This window comes from Diprion similis, chromosome 10 (assembly GCF_021155765.1).
Source record: "Diprion similis isolate iyDipSimi1 chromosome 10, iyDipSimi1.1, whole genome shotgun sequence".
Classification (NCBI taxonomy): Eukaryota; Metazoa; Arthropoda; class Insecta; order Hymenoptera; family Diprionidae; genus Diprion; species Diprion similis.
The window spans coordinates 7367085-7384846 of NC_060114.1; the positions used below are offsets into that span (position 1 = coordinate 7367085).

General features: G+C 40.8%; 1 protein-coding gene across 5 annotated transcripts in view; it reads right to left on the reverse strand.

Annotated features, from left to right (window-relative positions):
* Positions 1-17762, reverse strand: part of LOC124411552 (cyclic nucleotide-gated cation channel alpha-3) — a 66546-nt gene that overhangs the window by 20014 nt on the left and 28770 nt on the right. The window lies entirely within an intron of this gene.

Below are 17762 nucleotides of genomic sequence, written 5' to 3' on the forward strand. Positions count from 1 at the left end.
CAGCGGCTCCTGCTCCGGCTCCACCAGCTGCGGCTGCACCGGCTGCACCGGCTGCACCAGCTCCACCAGCTGCAGCTGCTCCAGCACCCGCTCCTGCAGCGCCACCGTATCCTAATCCCAAACCTGAGCCCCATCCGAATCCTGCACCATTACCGAATCCTGATCCCGCACCCGCTGCACCGGCTGCAGCTGCACCAGCCCCAGCACCTCCTCCTGCAGCGCCTCCGTATCCTAATCCCAAACCTGAGCCCCATCCCATTCCTGCACCATTACCGAATCCTGATCCCGCACCAGCTGCACCGGCTGCACCGGCTGCACCGGCTCCACCAGCCGCAGCTGCACCAGCTCCACCAGCTGCTGCTGCACTGGCTCCACCAGCTGCTCCTGCACCGGCTCCACCAGCTGCTCCTGCACCGGCACCAAATCCTGACGCGGCACTACCTCCTGCTGATGATGAACCACTACTAAATCCTGATGATGAACTACTACCACCGGCTGACGAAGCAGCACCTCCTGCTGCTCCGGCTGCACCGCCAGCGGCGGCACCAGCGGCACCAGCGGCTCCTGCTCCGGCTCCACCGGCTGCGGCTGCACCGGCTGCACCGGCTGCACCGGCTCCACCAGCTGCACCGGCTGCACCGGCTCCACCAGCTGCAGCTGCTCCAGCACCCGCTCCTGCAGCGCCACCGTATCCTAATCCCAAACCTGAGCCCAATCCGAATCCTGCACCATTACCGAATCCTGATCCCGCACCCGCTGCACCGGCTGCAGCTGCACCAGCCCCAGCACCTGCTCCTGCAGCGCCTCCGTATCCTAATCCCAAACCTGAGCCCCATCCCATTCCTGCACCATTACCGAATCCTGATCCCGCACCAGCTGCACCGGCTGCACCGGCTGCAGCTGCACCTGCTCCACCAGCTGCTCCTGCACCGGCTCCACCAGCTGCTCCTGCACCGGCTCCAGCAGCTCCAGCTGCACCGGTGCCAAATCCTGACGCAGCACTACCTCCTGCTGATGATGAACCACTACTAAATCCTGATGATGAACTACTACCACCGGCTGACGAAGCAGCACCTCCTGCTGCTCCGGCTGCACCGCCAGCGGCGGCACCAGCGGCTCCTGCTCCGGCTCCACCGGCTGCGGCTGCACCGGCCGCACCGGCTGCACCGGCTCCACCAGCTGCAGCTGCTCCAGCACCCGCTCCTGCAGCGCCACCGTATCCTAATCCCAAACCTGAGCCCAATCCGAATCCTGCACCATTACCGAATCCTGATCCCGCACCCGCTGCACCGGCTGCAGCTGCACCAGCCCCAGCACCTGCTCCTGCAGCGCCTCCGTATCCTAATCCCAAACCTGAGCCCCATCCCATTCCTGCACCATTACCGAATCCTGATCCCGCACCAGCTGCACCGGCTGCACCGGCTGCAGCTGCACCTGCTCCACCAGCTGCTCCTGCACCGGCTCCACCAGCTGCTCCTGCACCGGCTCCAGCAGCTCCAGCTGCACCGGTGCCAAATCCTGACGCAGCACTACCTCCTGCTGATGATGAACCACTACTAAATCCTGATGATGAACTACTACCACCGGCTGACGAAGCAGCACCTCCTGCTGCTCCGGCTGCACCGCCAGCGGCGGCACCAGCGGCACCAGCGGCTCCTGCTCCGGCTCCACCGGCTGCGGCTGCACCGGCCGCACCGGCTGCACCGGCTCCACCAGCTGCAGCTGCTCCAGCACCCGCTCCTGCAGCGCCACCGTATCCCAATCCCAAACCTGAGCCCAATCCGAATCCTGCACCATTACCGAATCCTGATCCCGCACCCGCTGCACCGGCTGCAGCTGCACCAGCCCCAGCACCTGCTCCTGCAGCGCCTCCGTATCCTAATCCCAAACCTGAACCCCATCCTTTTCCTGCACTATTACCGAATCCTGATCCCGCACCAGCTGCACCGGCTGCACTGGCTCCACCAGCTGCAGCTGCACCAGCTCCACTAGCTGCTGCTGCACCGGCTCCACCAGCTGCTCCTGCACCGGCTCCAGCAGCTCCAGCTGCACCGGCACCAAATCCTGACGCAGCACTACCTCCTGCTGATGATGAACTACTACCACCGGCTGACGAAGCAGCACCTCCTGCTGCTCCGGCCGCACCGCCAGCGGCGGCACCAGCGGCACCAGCGGCTCCTGCTCCGGCTCCACCGGCTGCGGCTGCACCGGCTGCACCGGCTCCACCAGCCGCAGCTGCTCCAGCACCCGCTCCTGCAGCGCCACCGTATCCTAATCCCAAACCTGAGCCCAATCCGAATCCTGCACCATTACCGAATCCTGATCCCGCACCGGCTGCACCAGCTGCACCAGCTCCAGCACCTGCTCCTGCAGCGCCACCGTATCCCAATCCTAGACCCATGCCGATTCCCATGTATTCGTCACTACCAAACCCGTTACCGGAGTAGTCGACGTCATCTGAGTAGTCATCTGATCCTCCACCGAAGTATCCACCAACATTACCATTTCCCATGTCCGCCATCAGTGTTCCAAGATCTTGATCCAACTTCATCACGTCCGAAGCAACCACGTAAGGGTTATCGTTCGGAGCATTAGGTCTCGCATGAGTACCTACCACAGTCACACTCAAAATCACCCATAACAACTGAGTCCACTCCATCTTGCAGGATGCTTCCGAAATGCGGAACGTCACTGGTGCACTTACTGATAACTTTCTCCTTTTATACTATACCCCTTCATTCAAACATTTGCAATAATATTTTTCTTTTTACGCCTTTGATAAACATCCTGTCATGTTCAACCCGCTGCATATGTAACCGGCGTCGAGGAGATCTTTCTTCTGCTGTATGAGTGTAGAAATGCATATTTTTCCTCTGTATTTCCTACGTGTATGTAATTCATTGAAAGTTTGGTTTGTCATCTTAGTATTCGAAACGTCCCCGTCCCTAATTGAGGTTCACTCACGTAATCCAAATGTATAAATCACTCACGTCGCAGGTGCCATACTTTGACACCAAGTGATCATGCATTCCGCTTGATAACATCGCTTGGTGTCATATTATTGTCGTTATGTCGTCAATAGTGATTTTACGATAGATTTCAATCTGTACATCCATGTTAGCGCAGTTGATAATCGTTTCCGATTTTCCCAGAGTCAAGAATACTTAATCTTTATTGCAAGCTCATCATACGCATCAAAACTATAATACCATTTCAACGCAAACACAAATTATAAATTATACATAACTAACATATTTTCTAGTACCCCTTTCTTGACATTTGCATTCTTTTCTATTTACTTCCGTTTTTCACCAAGCTGAATTCAACATTCAATTATTACCCTTCTGACTGGGTCTCTCGTCATGGAGTTATCATGTGCTCCTGCCATGAGAAGTTTACGTATTACCTGTATAAATCAATATCATGAATTTTACCGCCCTCTGAAACCATTCAAATTGCAATATCTACTGATCTCATTCATGATTTCCTCAATACCGTCCCAACTGGCGAAGCGGATACCGTAAACCTGAATACAAAAAGACATGATAAACTCTGTTACGAATCATATTTGGCACTAGTAAGCCAGGTAAGAAATAATGCTTCTTTGTCAGTCGTATTAGCTATCGAATCTTCAACAAGACTACAACAAATCATTTCACATATAAGTATTCGAATAAATCAAGAACTCTGACTGTGCGAATAGTTTGGATGTACTGATACCCGGGTATTTGAATTCTCGAACGATCCGAATTTGAACCATTTAATCCGGTATATTCACGGGTTTTTCGGATAATTCGAATACTCCAAAAAATGGTACTTTACACGGCATTTGGAGTTTATGCTACTCCACTAGTTGATACAGTGTCTTGAAAACATTGACGTAATCACTCAAAAATCACAAAAGCAACGGTAAATATTCTGTTTTGAAGTGGTTTTGGAGAAAAACGAAACAAAGCATTGTACACTTGACGATATATGATATTGCATGACTCGACATTTCTTTTATCCTTTTATTTTGCCTGGGAAATTATCATCGATTACAGATTTTCAACCTAGTGAAAGTTGTTGTGCGGTATTACCTGATCAAGAAAATCTAAACGTCAACCAATAACTCCACATTTGGTGAATCAAAACTAAGTGTCCGAAGTCACCAGAAAAAAAATTAAACATAGGGCGATTTTTAATCACGAGGTCGCTACTACTGGGTGCATGCGTTTGGTAAGCTTGATAAGACAACCTGGTTGGAAGATTGAAAATCAACTATAAAAATGAAAAGAAGTCAGGATTTGTTCTCGGCAATCTCATCTGCTTGGTTGTCAATTACTTAGTACACGAGAATTACATTACGCCAATGACACTTCAGATATCGCGGGCCACGCACCAACTACTCTGCGCCGAAATTTATTATCTCTTACGTCAAAAGATATTTAAAATTGCGATAAACCATCGGCCACGAAGAAAATAGAGAATTGAACAAAGTGAAATACATCGACTGGCTCAACTTCTGTTTTTTTAAATCCATGTTTCTGAAAATAGGTGAGTAATAGGTATAGCTTTTTCGGTTCCGAAAAGGGCTGGATGACATTTGTTCCGTGTATAAAAAAGGGAAAGAAAAATTTACAACCATTTTGTGCGTTGAATATGATCTTTCGGGAAATCTCAAATTTCCGTGTTAGAAAATATTTTTTAAATCGTGCTGCAATACATTTCATACAAATATTACTTACAAACACAAATATTACTTACAAACTTCAATAGAATTTCCAATAATATACTTGCTATCGATAAAAATTGCGCCAAAAATAATTATATCAAACGTTATATGGGCAATGTTTAAATATCGGTATCTGCAAAATTAAGAAAAACATTTCTAGGATATGATCACATCGCTCAATGTCAAATGAGCTGTACGGATATATGACCAAGAGCGTCGATTTAATTTCCGGCTAGGCACTCTATGTCGTATGAAAGATGTCATTGAACCTAGATCCGTCACCGATAGTCGTAACATGCCTATGCCACTGTAACATAACATCGTAACGCAAATGGATCTGCAAATATACGTGAATACGTATTTTCAAACTTTGCTTTCTTTACTGTATTATTTTACAATTATTAATTTATTTTATTTTTTACACGAAGACATAATTGAAGCAGGATAAAATGTCTTTTTTTTAAACAAGGTTATTGTAAACGAATGGTGACATATTATTACGCATAATAGACTTGTCATATTTCAACTGTATGTTTTTGCTTTGAAACCGTCGTTAGAGACCTGTTTTATGCACATGATATATTTGCCGTATCAGCAAGACGATGCGGTTGAATATACAGGGTGTTTCCAAGTGAAGTATGTGGGGTTGCCTACCTCTGAGGGGAATAAATATCTCCTCGAGTTATCGTTAGGTAGCGCGATTAATGTCCTCGCGAATGAGCTAGATCTGTCCGTGTTGCCAAGTTGTGTCGATGTGGCCGAGCAGGCGTTTAGTTATTTGTAACTATGGAGGGTAGAAGTAAGGAGGACTATCTCCGTGAATTGAAAGTGTCCGAAAAGAAGGGTGAAATTAAGATGGCGTTGCTGCAGCGAAAATCACACAAAGCGCCAATCAGATTGTTTCCCTTATCGCTTAAGAGCAGTATTCCGGCGACTTGTTGAACCACTATTTCCTGCTTTTTGGCAGACACTTTTTCATTTAAAAACTCACATGAGATACTTTTCTTACCTCTACGCTCTATATTTATAACCCATTCTGAAGCGTTCAGCGATCGCGTTATGGAGTCTCGTTAAAGTAATTATATGACTTGACTTGACTGAAGTGATTATGATTCGGGAGATCTGTTTTACCGATATTTTTTTCCCTGAGTGTTAGGCAACCCAAAATACTGCGGCGTTCACTTGGAAACACCCTGTATATTGCACATAGAAAGTTGCATTCGCATCTGCTGGGAAATATATTATTTTTACGAAAAATGTTTTCGTAACATCTATCTAGCCTGGCACATGCTGAATGTTTAGCAAGAGAGAAAGAGGTGGAGCTATTTGCGAAAACAGCTGTATGCAAGATTTTCTTTGAAACGGGCGAGTTCCATATAAATATACACGCCTATTTGTCTTTTCACTTTCTTATTTTCTCTTCGCGTTGCCTTGTAAATATTTATACATAAGGTACAGATACAGGTACGTTGTGATACGGGCGTAACGTATTATGATACATACGTACGCGTTATTATACCTGTTTGAAATAAAAACAGGGAAAGAATAAGAAAAGCGAAAAAAAATTTTCTTAGATGGATGGTGGATACGTGGATATACACGAGTAAATTTATTATATAAATATCCTTCTTATTATCTCCAAATATACTGTTTGTTTATCGGATCTGCAGACGTCACTATCGTGATAAAATACATCACGCATCTGTCTACATATAAACGCGAATTGTCCTTCGAACGTTCCAGTATAAAGTGATGATAGCTGGCTGTGTGCAAATTGTTTGGATTCCAGAGCAGCGGTACCTGTCCGTACTACCCTGTACCTGCATCTCGGTGAAAACTGGCTCGAGCAATCATTTTTGCTGTACCCGTACGATCCATAATCCCGTAAAACGTAGCCCAGACGGTAAAACAGGTTCGCGAGTTAGAGAATTTATTACGATTCGGTCGATTCATCGAGTAATTTCAATAGAACATTATATATTATTTAAAATATTTCAAGTTCATCTTCGATCTACTTATACATTTTCTTTACTACGAAATGAGTGTTCCAATTAATAGATAAATACGTAGCCGGTTGATCATTCCTCGAGATTCCATCCCGATTGGATGACCAGTTCCAGGGTTATTGCGTAGGCAAGTTTTCTTCACAGGGGGTCGTAAAACTTTGACTGTTAGACGATGTTAGAGTATATAGCAGCTAGTAGATCCTGAAACCTAATTTAACCCATCCGCTCTGAACGAGTGGAAAACTTTTCCGTTCGCTCATCAGTTCCCAAGGAATTTTCACCGCAAAATGCAGAAAAAGTGGAGTGCTTGCAAATTTTTTTCTTCTTATCCTAAGCGTAAGCAGTCGAGTTTCGCGACGAGTGTTATAAATTTGAAGGAACGTCTAATTAGGTTTGAAATAAAATCCGCTTGGGAAAGTGCTGCGGCTGTGCATGTGCACTTGGGCGTTAAAAATTAATTAGGACTGCCTGCGCAGCAGGCTGCAGTGGTTGACATAGAATTATTATGCTAGTTCGGTAGTCGGGTGTACAAGATTAGAAACAGCGGAAAAGGTCAGGTCAGGCTCGATGACTCTTTACCACCGGCTCGCGAAGAGCTTTTTCCAATTTTTGTCCCCATGTGGTGGACATGTCGCTCCGGAGCAGAACTGTTCGATTATACCCCATCGGTTTTTACTCCAGTTGATAATTTAATGGAGACGGGAACGCGCATTCGCACGATGACAAATGGGGCTTAGGATTAAGCAGACATTGTCTGCTGTAAATCGCTAGACGTCTAACCAATTTGTAGGAGCGATAAATTACCGCCACCGGTTGTAGACCAACTGCTATATATACGTCTCGTTGAACTTGGATATAAATAAGGCATCTAGATGATCCCGTATCCGTTTTCCAAGTTCCACTTATCCCCGTACTCAGACAGCTCAGAACAGCTTCTGCGCCGCTCTTGCTTCAATGCTTGAAAAAATCGAGGTGGAAAAATCTTAGCGAAAAATTGGCAGCTCCCGCAGTTTTTAAATTAAAGCTGTTCCACGTTTTAACCAATCACTTATCGCAATACCGAGCAGTGTATAAGGGCAAAAATACTTCAGGCTTATTGACGATATTATTACTGCTCCATATTTTACAGCAATCACAAAAACGGTTTATAGATAGAGCAATGTGGAGATTGGAGAGATAGCAAATTAATCGTGATCCAACTACTGCTAGTACGGTTTTGGTGTAATAGCCATGCAAAAAGAATTGCACAAAGAATTTCATTTTTTCACATGTGTTTCTGTTTCTTCTATGCGAACCTCAATTCCCTCAAAAAAATCGAAAATGAATATTTTTTAGAGGTGTATGAACATAAAGCATTATATTTTGCCATTTGTCGTATCTTCTTTTACAATAAAAAAAATACTTTAAACAAAGATATTACTGAGAACTGAGATTCAAATAGAGCGTATTTATATAAAGAAACTATATACCCAATTTTAAAATAATCGGTTGAAAATGTTTTAAGCTAGAATTTATGCAAATTCGGAAAAGGTCCTTACGAGTAAAACGCGTTTGAAAAAAAAGTGGCAGAAAATTTAAATCAACGCAGTAATGAATTAATTCAAACAACTTAGTAGTTAATCAGCGATTCCGGCACCATATGGCAATCCTTCTTCATTTTGTCAACTAACGCTTAATTGCTTATAACTTTTGAACAAATTGGAATTTTGACTTGAAATTTTAGGAGTATATTTTTAAATAGTTTTACAAGTGATTGATGTAAAAACAAATTTGAATTTTTCACCCCTCCTTAAGTGCCAACGCGTCTTAACGGCGTCAAACGCGGACGTGTCGTAATTGTCAAAAATAATTCAATATTTTTCGTGCCTCAGGTGAATATTCACGTTTGAAATCATGTATCTTCGGTATTTATATAAGGCTAAGGTATCCGATTATGACCATAAGAAGTTATTTTTTCCGCGCATTCATGAAGTTTTGAGCCCTCAAAGCTGACGAATTTTTGATCATTTTCTCAAATGGCAAACAAACCATCATCTTCTTTTTTTAGGATGAATTTCTCTTTTGAAATATATTGAATGATGATATTTTCGTGTCCAAATACGCAATTTCAAGAATCAATACCTTAAACGCTCTCTAATACTTCTCTTATTATTTTCGTGAGTGCTATACCTATACGAACGATATAGACATACAATTCGTATTGCATGTATACAATGTTTGCAACATTATTTATTCACTCCTACAATAAACATGCAACAAGTGTTTTATTTAGTTCTATATTTTCAAGATTCAATTAAACCTGCAGAAGAAAGAGATTAATTTTTATTTTTATAGTTTAATGATAGTTTTCGTCCGACATTTGTACATTAGTTATGCAAAAGAAATGACGGAGGAAAGAACTCGAGAAAGACGAAAAAAATCGCGTCGATTGGCAGCGGAGAGAGAGCGATGCAAAGTGAGGGCTTTAAGTGCGTAGGTACGTAATTCCATCTGACGGACGGACTGACCGTGTAAAAAATTTGAATGCTATCAAGCGAACGAGGATAAAGATGAGGATAAAGAGACAAGCGCAGGAAAGAGAAAGAAAAAAAAATTAATGCCCGGCTTTTAACCGTGCTAGCAGCAGCCTGGGTAACAGCTCAGCGAATTTTTATTGCAAGCTTAAAAACAAGCTGAGCGAATAGCAGGGGGAGAATACTTGTATTTTTTCACCCTAGGTGTAACTGCAGACAAAGCTGGGAAGAACGTTCTTTAAACAGAAAAACCTCAGAGAAGATTGCTTTATATTTTCCGCAAATTTATCCTGAAAAAACCAAATAAACCAGAAATAGATAAGAAACAAAATGGAATCTTGGATAGAGACGGAAGACTGGATAGAAAGAAAAGACCAGGAAAATAAATAAGTAAAAAAAATTACATATATATTTTTTTACGCGATAGCCTTCAGTTAGAGAATTCACCTTCTTGAGGGACGATTCGATCGTACGAGAATTTTTTTATTTTTTCAAGTATGTTTCTTCAAAAAAGCCGGGTCACGGCTCTCAAGAAGAATGAAACGGTCCTTCCTCTTCTTTTTTTGTATTTAGTTTATTATTCTGCTTCTTCTTTACGCTCTTTTGCAACTCTCATTGTCATCGTTTGCTGTAGACGTAACCTCAACATCGTCACCAGATAAATAAAATTACGAGATGCCCTGTCGCTGCCACCTTGAAGTTTCCAACATTATAAACTCGGTTCAAGACACGAATTTAAGCTGCTCGCCTCAAAAAGGTTTTTCAAGTGGTCGAAACCTCCGAAAAATTTTAAGAAATTTTAAGACTAATTTTACGCCTTTTTGGTCGTTTCAAATACTAAATAATGGATATTAATTCACCGTCACAATACAGCACATAAATTTGCGATCGATTTATTCAGCTCTTCAATCGTCGTGGCGAACGTTGAAATGAAAATCATTTTAAACATTCGTTCGTTCACACGGCTTTATAGATCGATTTATTCATCAGAGCTGAAACAAAATTCTGCCACCCTGAACTTAATTCCGGTTGAGGAGTTAGGGGCTATTAATTAATTACATAAGGACGATTTTAGCGTCTGCTCGATTATTTTAGATTTAAGGACTGCCCGACACGAGACTCCAAACTTTGAACGCGTTTTTCTGGAAACTACTTCTTTCGATACGTTTGGCATGATATTTCAAATTCTAATAGACCGATTTACTTGAAATTTGCTACTGACCTTCTTAATACTATTAAAATTAGTTTGACTTAGGGATTTTTGAAAAATTACCAAAGTTGCAAAACTGAAGCAAAAAAATTACTTCTTTTTTTACATGGACACTATTTTTTGAAATTTTTTTTTTTTTCAAATCGCCTAAGTACAACTCATTCTACTTAATTCTTTTTTTTTAAATTCACCAAAAATGTATGTTTCAGATCATCAGGAGGGTTTGAATCACGTCAACCAGGAGACACCTTTTTTTTTGAGTCCCCACTCCGCCAGCCTGTACCAATTTCAATATTGAAATTTTTTTTTCTTAAGTACATTCTTATACTTTTAAAGCGTTAATAAAAAAACTTATAGAAAAATGAATACTAAAAAAGCTTAATGTTTTTTTTTATTTTTTTTGTCATTGCGTCCGTAAAATCACCTCAAAGTCGAGCCTCTAGACCAGAATATCCCCATAAATCAGTCATAGACGATGTTTCAAATACCTTAAGGTGATCGATTTTGACGTTGACGTATGTGTATCCAAATATCGAATTCTACGTATCTCGTACGCGGAAATAGGCTTTACAGCCCCAATCTATAGGCAATTCTGAACAAAAATACTCCAATACACTTTCATTTGACACAGAAGTAAAGCAATTTGTCATGAATTATATGATACTTCAGTGGCAAATCGTAGTGCTAATGCGAAAAGTACGATTAATTATTTATACGCCGTATGAGTATACGCCCCTTTGGCATTAGCAGAGCGAAATTCGTCAACGTCGAAATCGACCAGGGCATCCCCTTAAGGCGTAAAAATGACTGGCATGTTCTGCAGGAGTTAAGGGGGTATTCTGGTCTAGAAATTTGAAAAAATCGTTTTTTTTTTCCTCCGTATTATCAAAGTTTAAACCTTTAAGAATAAGCCTTTAAGAGGATTTTTGGAAATTCAAATTATTTTTGGAGTTACAGTTATTTTTGTGACGCGCCAACTAAACCGATCCGGCCGGAACGAATCTTTAAACGCATTTTTCTCGAAACTAGTTTTTTCGATACTGTTGACATGATATTTCAAATTCTGATGGCATATCCCTCTATAGTTGAAAGCACGGATGTAAAAAAAAAAAGATTTGTTATCATTTTTTAAAAATTCGGAAAGTCAAAAAAACAGGGGCACAAGAGAAAAATTTTTTTCTCTCTTTCCGTGCTCCGGACTATTGAGACGTCTTTACTAATAAAGAATTTCTTTGGATTTTTTGTTTCGGAACACTACAAGAGTCAGAAACATGTCGACCAGGACGCGCCTTTTTTTCTGTAGTCCCCACTTTACCATCCGGTAACTTTTCGTATATTTGATATTTTTTTTTTTTTTTTAATGAATTTTTCTCGTATTCTTGAAACATCAATAAAGGTCTTGTAAACAGACGGAAGGTAAAAATGTTTTTTTCTTTTTCTTTTTCAACTCACTTAGAAAAATGCCCAAAATCTAGACCTCTAGACCAGAATACCCCCTTAAGGCATAACACATAATTCTTACGATTTTCCTAATCAACAAGATCATCCTGATCCATTCCCGCTTCTTTCGTCATTTCAATTTATACCTAACCTAACAAGACAGCATTGCACGTATTCGAGTATGTATATGTATCGTTATATGTATGAAATTACAAGCGAACAGAAGTTAGTTCCTAGAGCAGTTATAAATGTTAGATATGTACGCGCGTTGTGCGAGATAGCTTTACATATTACGATATTATAAAACTTATTACATTTCAAGATTACCACTCAGTCCGCCATCGAGGTGCTAAATATACATGTATATATATATATATATACATATATATAGAGAGAGAGAGACAGAGAGAGAGAGATCAGTCCAGTACGCTGTATGTATATACATATGTATGTACTATACAATATATGTATATATGTATTATACGTTGTACTGGATGGAGCTAAATTTCAATTTCTTCAAGCTAGGGTCGCCTCCTCCACTCGCCATCCCCTTCGCATTAAGCTTCCATCAAACTTCTCCCGCCCTCAGGGCCCCTCGAACCACACGAAGTCATCATTTATTTGAAAGAGGTGAGCAAAAAAAAAAAAAACAAAAAAAAAAAGAGAAAGAAAATTTGAAGGAAGTTCACTTACATCTCATCTGGTTTTTCGGTAAATTTAATTTCAAACGATCTTCATTTATTTTACAATAACATCTTCCTGTATCCCGATTTCGAACGTACCTTCTACATCATATTATAGTATATTGTATTCATTGTCATATTTTTCTTCTTTTGATACAGTAATGAAAAAAAGGAAAATTTGTTATTAGCGCGTGAATCGTTTATGCATCGTATGTATACGTATGTTGGGGTTCCAAGTTTCATGTGTTTTCGGGCGAACTGCTTATGCAGGAAAGAAAGAAACCGGCCAAAGTGACAACGCCGAAAATCGATGCCAGGGTGAAGATTGCCTCCGCCAATTCATCCAACATTTCCAAAGAATTTGTGTTGACATCTGTATACATTTTTTCATATTTTATAAGAATTTCAAGTAGTTCGGGTGTTTTTATCAGCGCAACAAAAGCTTTCAGAAAAACGGGCCGACGTCGAATATAGTTAGTAAAAAAATTCTGCCCTCGAATTACGGCGATAAATGAGAAGACATAAAAGGGAAATGAAAAATCGACATAATAATAATATCAATACTAATAATAACAATTCGTTTTTAAACTCACGCAGTGAGCGGAAAATCAGTAATTTCAATTCAATGGAAATTCTCTGACCTGTCGGTATATCGGTGTCGTCTTTTCCGGTCATAATTGTGCAGCGGAGTTGAAGATACACGGTTTTTTATATCGAAAGTACAGGTTTTTCGGTATCACGATATCGGATATATTCTTATAATTCTAGATCAACGATGAGTCGACGATTCGATTAATCGCGAGAGAGCGCAGAGAACTCGTGACGGTGCTTCGTAAAATCACACCGAACCGATTCTCGATCGCCAAAAGTACCGGTTCAAAATTTCAATCCTGAGGCCAGAATTCAGGTGCGTATATCTCTAATCCGATTTTTTTCCGTCTTCCGAATTCCCTGCTCCTGCTGTAGATTCTGATGCTGCTTCCTTATTTATCGACGATTTTTCTGCATCCGTCGTTGCAACCGATCTCGGAGCTTGAGGTTCCGAATTTTCTATATAGAATGTTAAAGTTTCAGAAGTTTATCAAGTTTTGTCCAAGAGACATAGAGGAATCTGCACGGATTTCGTTTCGCTACGTTTAAGACGAATCGTTGAACCGATTTTATCAGATTTTCTTTCTTACTTGCCACGGCTGCTGCTAACCTTAGCTGTCGATCTTTCTTACAGTTATCATCTCGCGTACAACCTGCAGGACCAGATTCCGGCATGGTTTACAAAATTTTTCTGAAAATTACAATTCAATGAAATTTTGTTGAACCAATTTATAACCGATCTGTGTAATTGAAAATACGGGCAGATATACACTATTTTTCTCACCCGGAAACAAATGGACGTGCGCAAAATATCACAAAATATATCTACTTGCACGAATGCCTGGCGCAAAATCGATTAGATACCACAAGTTAACACATTTTTTTAGTAGCGTCAAACAAAAAATTTATAACGGTGAGCTTTTAGTCGGCATTAGTGCTACTGCCTGGAAAAAAATTACGTAATCATAGGCACGCAATCTCGACGAATTGCACACCCTAGAAATCTAATTTTTTTCTATTTAAAGAAAGTGCAATTCGTCTAGATTTTCTGGTATCGTGATATAAATTTGTTTACAGATAGTAGCAATAACGCCTACTGAAACCTCGCAGTTACAGCATTTTTTCAAATACTATTACTATAATACATTTGTTAAATTGGCGTATAAAATTTTGCCTGAAGTTAACTGAAATTTTGTATTTGGTCTTAATATTTCTTTTTCTTGTTTTGCTGAAAGCTGAGCCGAACGTCAAAATTTCGGTAATTAGAAAAGCTCACTTACGTATGTCGGGGAGTTTTCGCAACAAATGTTTCAGCTTTTACAATTTGAATTGCCGGTATTTTTGCTTGCGTGTGTATTTTCGGATTTGGTTACACTTTCCGCTAACTTCTTCAACGTTTTCGAGTTCAGACAAGAATTATCGGGAGTGCAGCCCAACGGCGAAGAGGCCAAGGCTTCCTGTACCTGATGATGAAATTTAGTTTATACCGAATGTAATCGTTGTCCGAAATCTAATTTCATATTTGCAAAAAAGAAAGAAGAAAGAAAATTTCAGTCCATTGTGCCACATGATAATAAAGATAATCTAAATTTTGATAACCTACGTTCAGCAGAGTTTCGTCAATTTGTGTATAATCTCTACAGCAAGCGTCGCAATCTGATTTATCTGGACCGGAACCGGAATTCGTTGTTGATTTTGGGGCCTCGTTTACTCCGGACATTATTATTGACCGTATAAAATTGCTCGTTGAATATCCTTGGTTTTCTGTACACCGTGATTCGCCATATTTTACGATTTTTGCTACGTCACACAGGACATAAAATTCTATATAAGTATCAGAGTTTCCACATTTTTTTTTTTTTTTTCTTTGCGTGTATGATATTCTTCAGCGTGAAATCGCACAAGATTAGGTAGAAGAATTTGACCCTGATTTTAACGAATCAGGAAACGTTTTCTCGGATCATTTTATCACGTAGATACAGCAATAATATCACTGAATATTTGAAAAAAAATTTAAATCCTGTAATACCTGTGTTACACGATTTCTTGAAGATATAAGAAATACGTCAAAGAAATTTTGAGTTTGCTTTATAAGAGTATCAGAGCGTGTCTCCGAATCACCGAAACACTAACAACGCGTCTTAAAAAAGGTGTTTATTCTTTAAACGATTGAAAAAAATATTTTTCCCACTTTCTGAAAACTTACAACATTGGTATAACACAACTGTAATATTGTTTAGTTACGAAACGTCGGACAAACCGCAGCAAGTAAAATTTTTCAATGAATCAAGAAACATGCTAACTGTTGTACAGAATTCTAAAAGAAGCTAAATATAATTTACAGTATTTCCGATAGATCAAGATATGCTGTAATACTTTTCTAGACTCTAAATTATGCGAAAGAGAATCATAGAGAAGTAGAAAAGACGGAAGTCGTACCATAGAGATCGTCAGACTTGCGAGATTTTCAACGGCGTACATAATGCACAAAACTTTCCAACGTGATTTTTGATAAAAATTTTGAACTCCCAAATTTATTTTCAGCGAAAAGTATGTATCGTTTAAAAATTTTTATTTTGACCAAATAATATACCAGACGATAAACAAAGAATTAAACAATAACAGTTGACGGATAGCTGTTCAGTTGAAAAACCAGGAAACTTCTTGTCACTGACTTCACGCGTATGACAAGAAACAGCTTTCACGTAGAATCGATAGTCTCGATGTGGTCTCGAGTCAAAGACAAGCGATTGCACCGAATCGAAACGTATGTAACATACGAAGGGGCCATTTGAATTCAAAGTAAAGGCGTGACTATAGTAATATGGCGTCTCAAGAGAGTAGCGGGTGGTATGAGTATACATGGTGTGCCTGGGAGTGCAGCTTCTTTCTCCAAAAAAGTTTCTCTCGCATTGAACTAGACTTAAGTAAGATATGTACCATAACGGCGTCAAAATACCCTAGATCGGTGGTGATTAATTGTCGTGAGGTTGAATCTGTGCGGGGAAAAAATGAGCGGGACTTTAAATAACTCACACCACAACTATACACGATGGCATTACCGAGCAGGATAGCGTCCGACAGAAAAATAATTCCCTAGCAATGTAGGGATTTCTTTAGACAGTTGGTAGAACACATTTCGTCCAAAGGCTTTCACCTTGAAAAAAGGGGCGTATATTAGGAGTTCTAGGCACACCATGTATACTCACACCACGCCTAAGAGTGGAGCTTCTTTCTCCGAAAAAGTTTCTCTTTCGCACTGGACTAGACTTAAGTAAGATATTTACCAACGGCGCCAAAATACTCTAGATCAGTGGTGATTAATTGCCGTGAGATTGAATCAGTGCGGGGAAAAAATGAGCGAGACTTTAAAAGACTATACACGATGGCATTACCGAGCAGGGCAGCGTCCGCCAGAAAAATAATTCCCTAGCAATATAGGGATTTCTTTAGACAGTTGGTACACATCTCGCTTAAAGGCTTTAACCTCGAAGAAAAGGGCGTGTATTAGGAGTTCTAGGTACACCATCTATACTCACACGGCGGGGTGGCGGCTGATCAGTTTGGTTAAAATACTTGAACAAAATGATGCAGAAAATTAACAAACGACTTTTATTATTAAATACAACCCGGTAAATGTAGTTATATTCTTCTGCCATTTGATGGCAAATCCTTCAACATTTCAGTTCTCAATACATAATACGAGGAAATATGTACACCTTCCGAAGTGGATTCTGACCGATTCAAGACCACCGATGTCGTTTGCTACATCTATTCAACCTGCGTAGCAGACGACACCGGTGGCCTCGAATCGGCCAGAAACCACGTCAGGAGGTGTTCAGTGCATTGAGAAATTAATGGTCCAGAGTCCCAGGGATCTTATATACCAATAAAATGGCGGCAATGATGGCCTGCAGCTGTAGCAGAAGTAGCATCGGATACAAACGGTTCACTATGGGTGTATATTTTATTCCAAACTGTTTGGACGCCACGAGTACAGTATAGGAAGGTGTGCTGATACATGTTTGCACAACTGTTTGTTTGTCCCCTCTCTCCGAACGAGCAGACGTGAAACTAAATGTACGTAAATGCATGAGACAAACGTCTGTAGGATAATATTTACACATGTTTGTGGTAAAAAGGCATATGCATATGTATAAAATAAAATTTACAATATTTATGCATTTTTTCTCCCGTACCGTGCTTGTTTAAAAGAAAATGTTTCGTCCTCCAGACCTTAAGATGCTTATAAAGGAGCGTTGTACACCTCGAAAACACGGGGATGCAAAACTCTTATACCGCTCAAACGATCAGAGTGAAACTTGGGCAATTAATGCCTTATTTTGGCAAAAAGTGGAGCGTTCTTTTACTTTTTCAAAAGTTGAAAAAAAAAATTACAGATTGGTTACCACTCTCAGAAATTGGCCAAATTTTCACAGTTGAACTGAATGGATCACCTATCCGGTATGATGCCATTCGGCGGTGATGAAACACACATTTTGAGCCCAGTCCCATGAGATTTGATGGTGAAATGACGAAATGGCAGCTGATCTAGTTTTCGATTACGAAGTACACCGAAATCTCATTTTGGCGACATTTGTTACC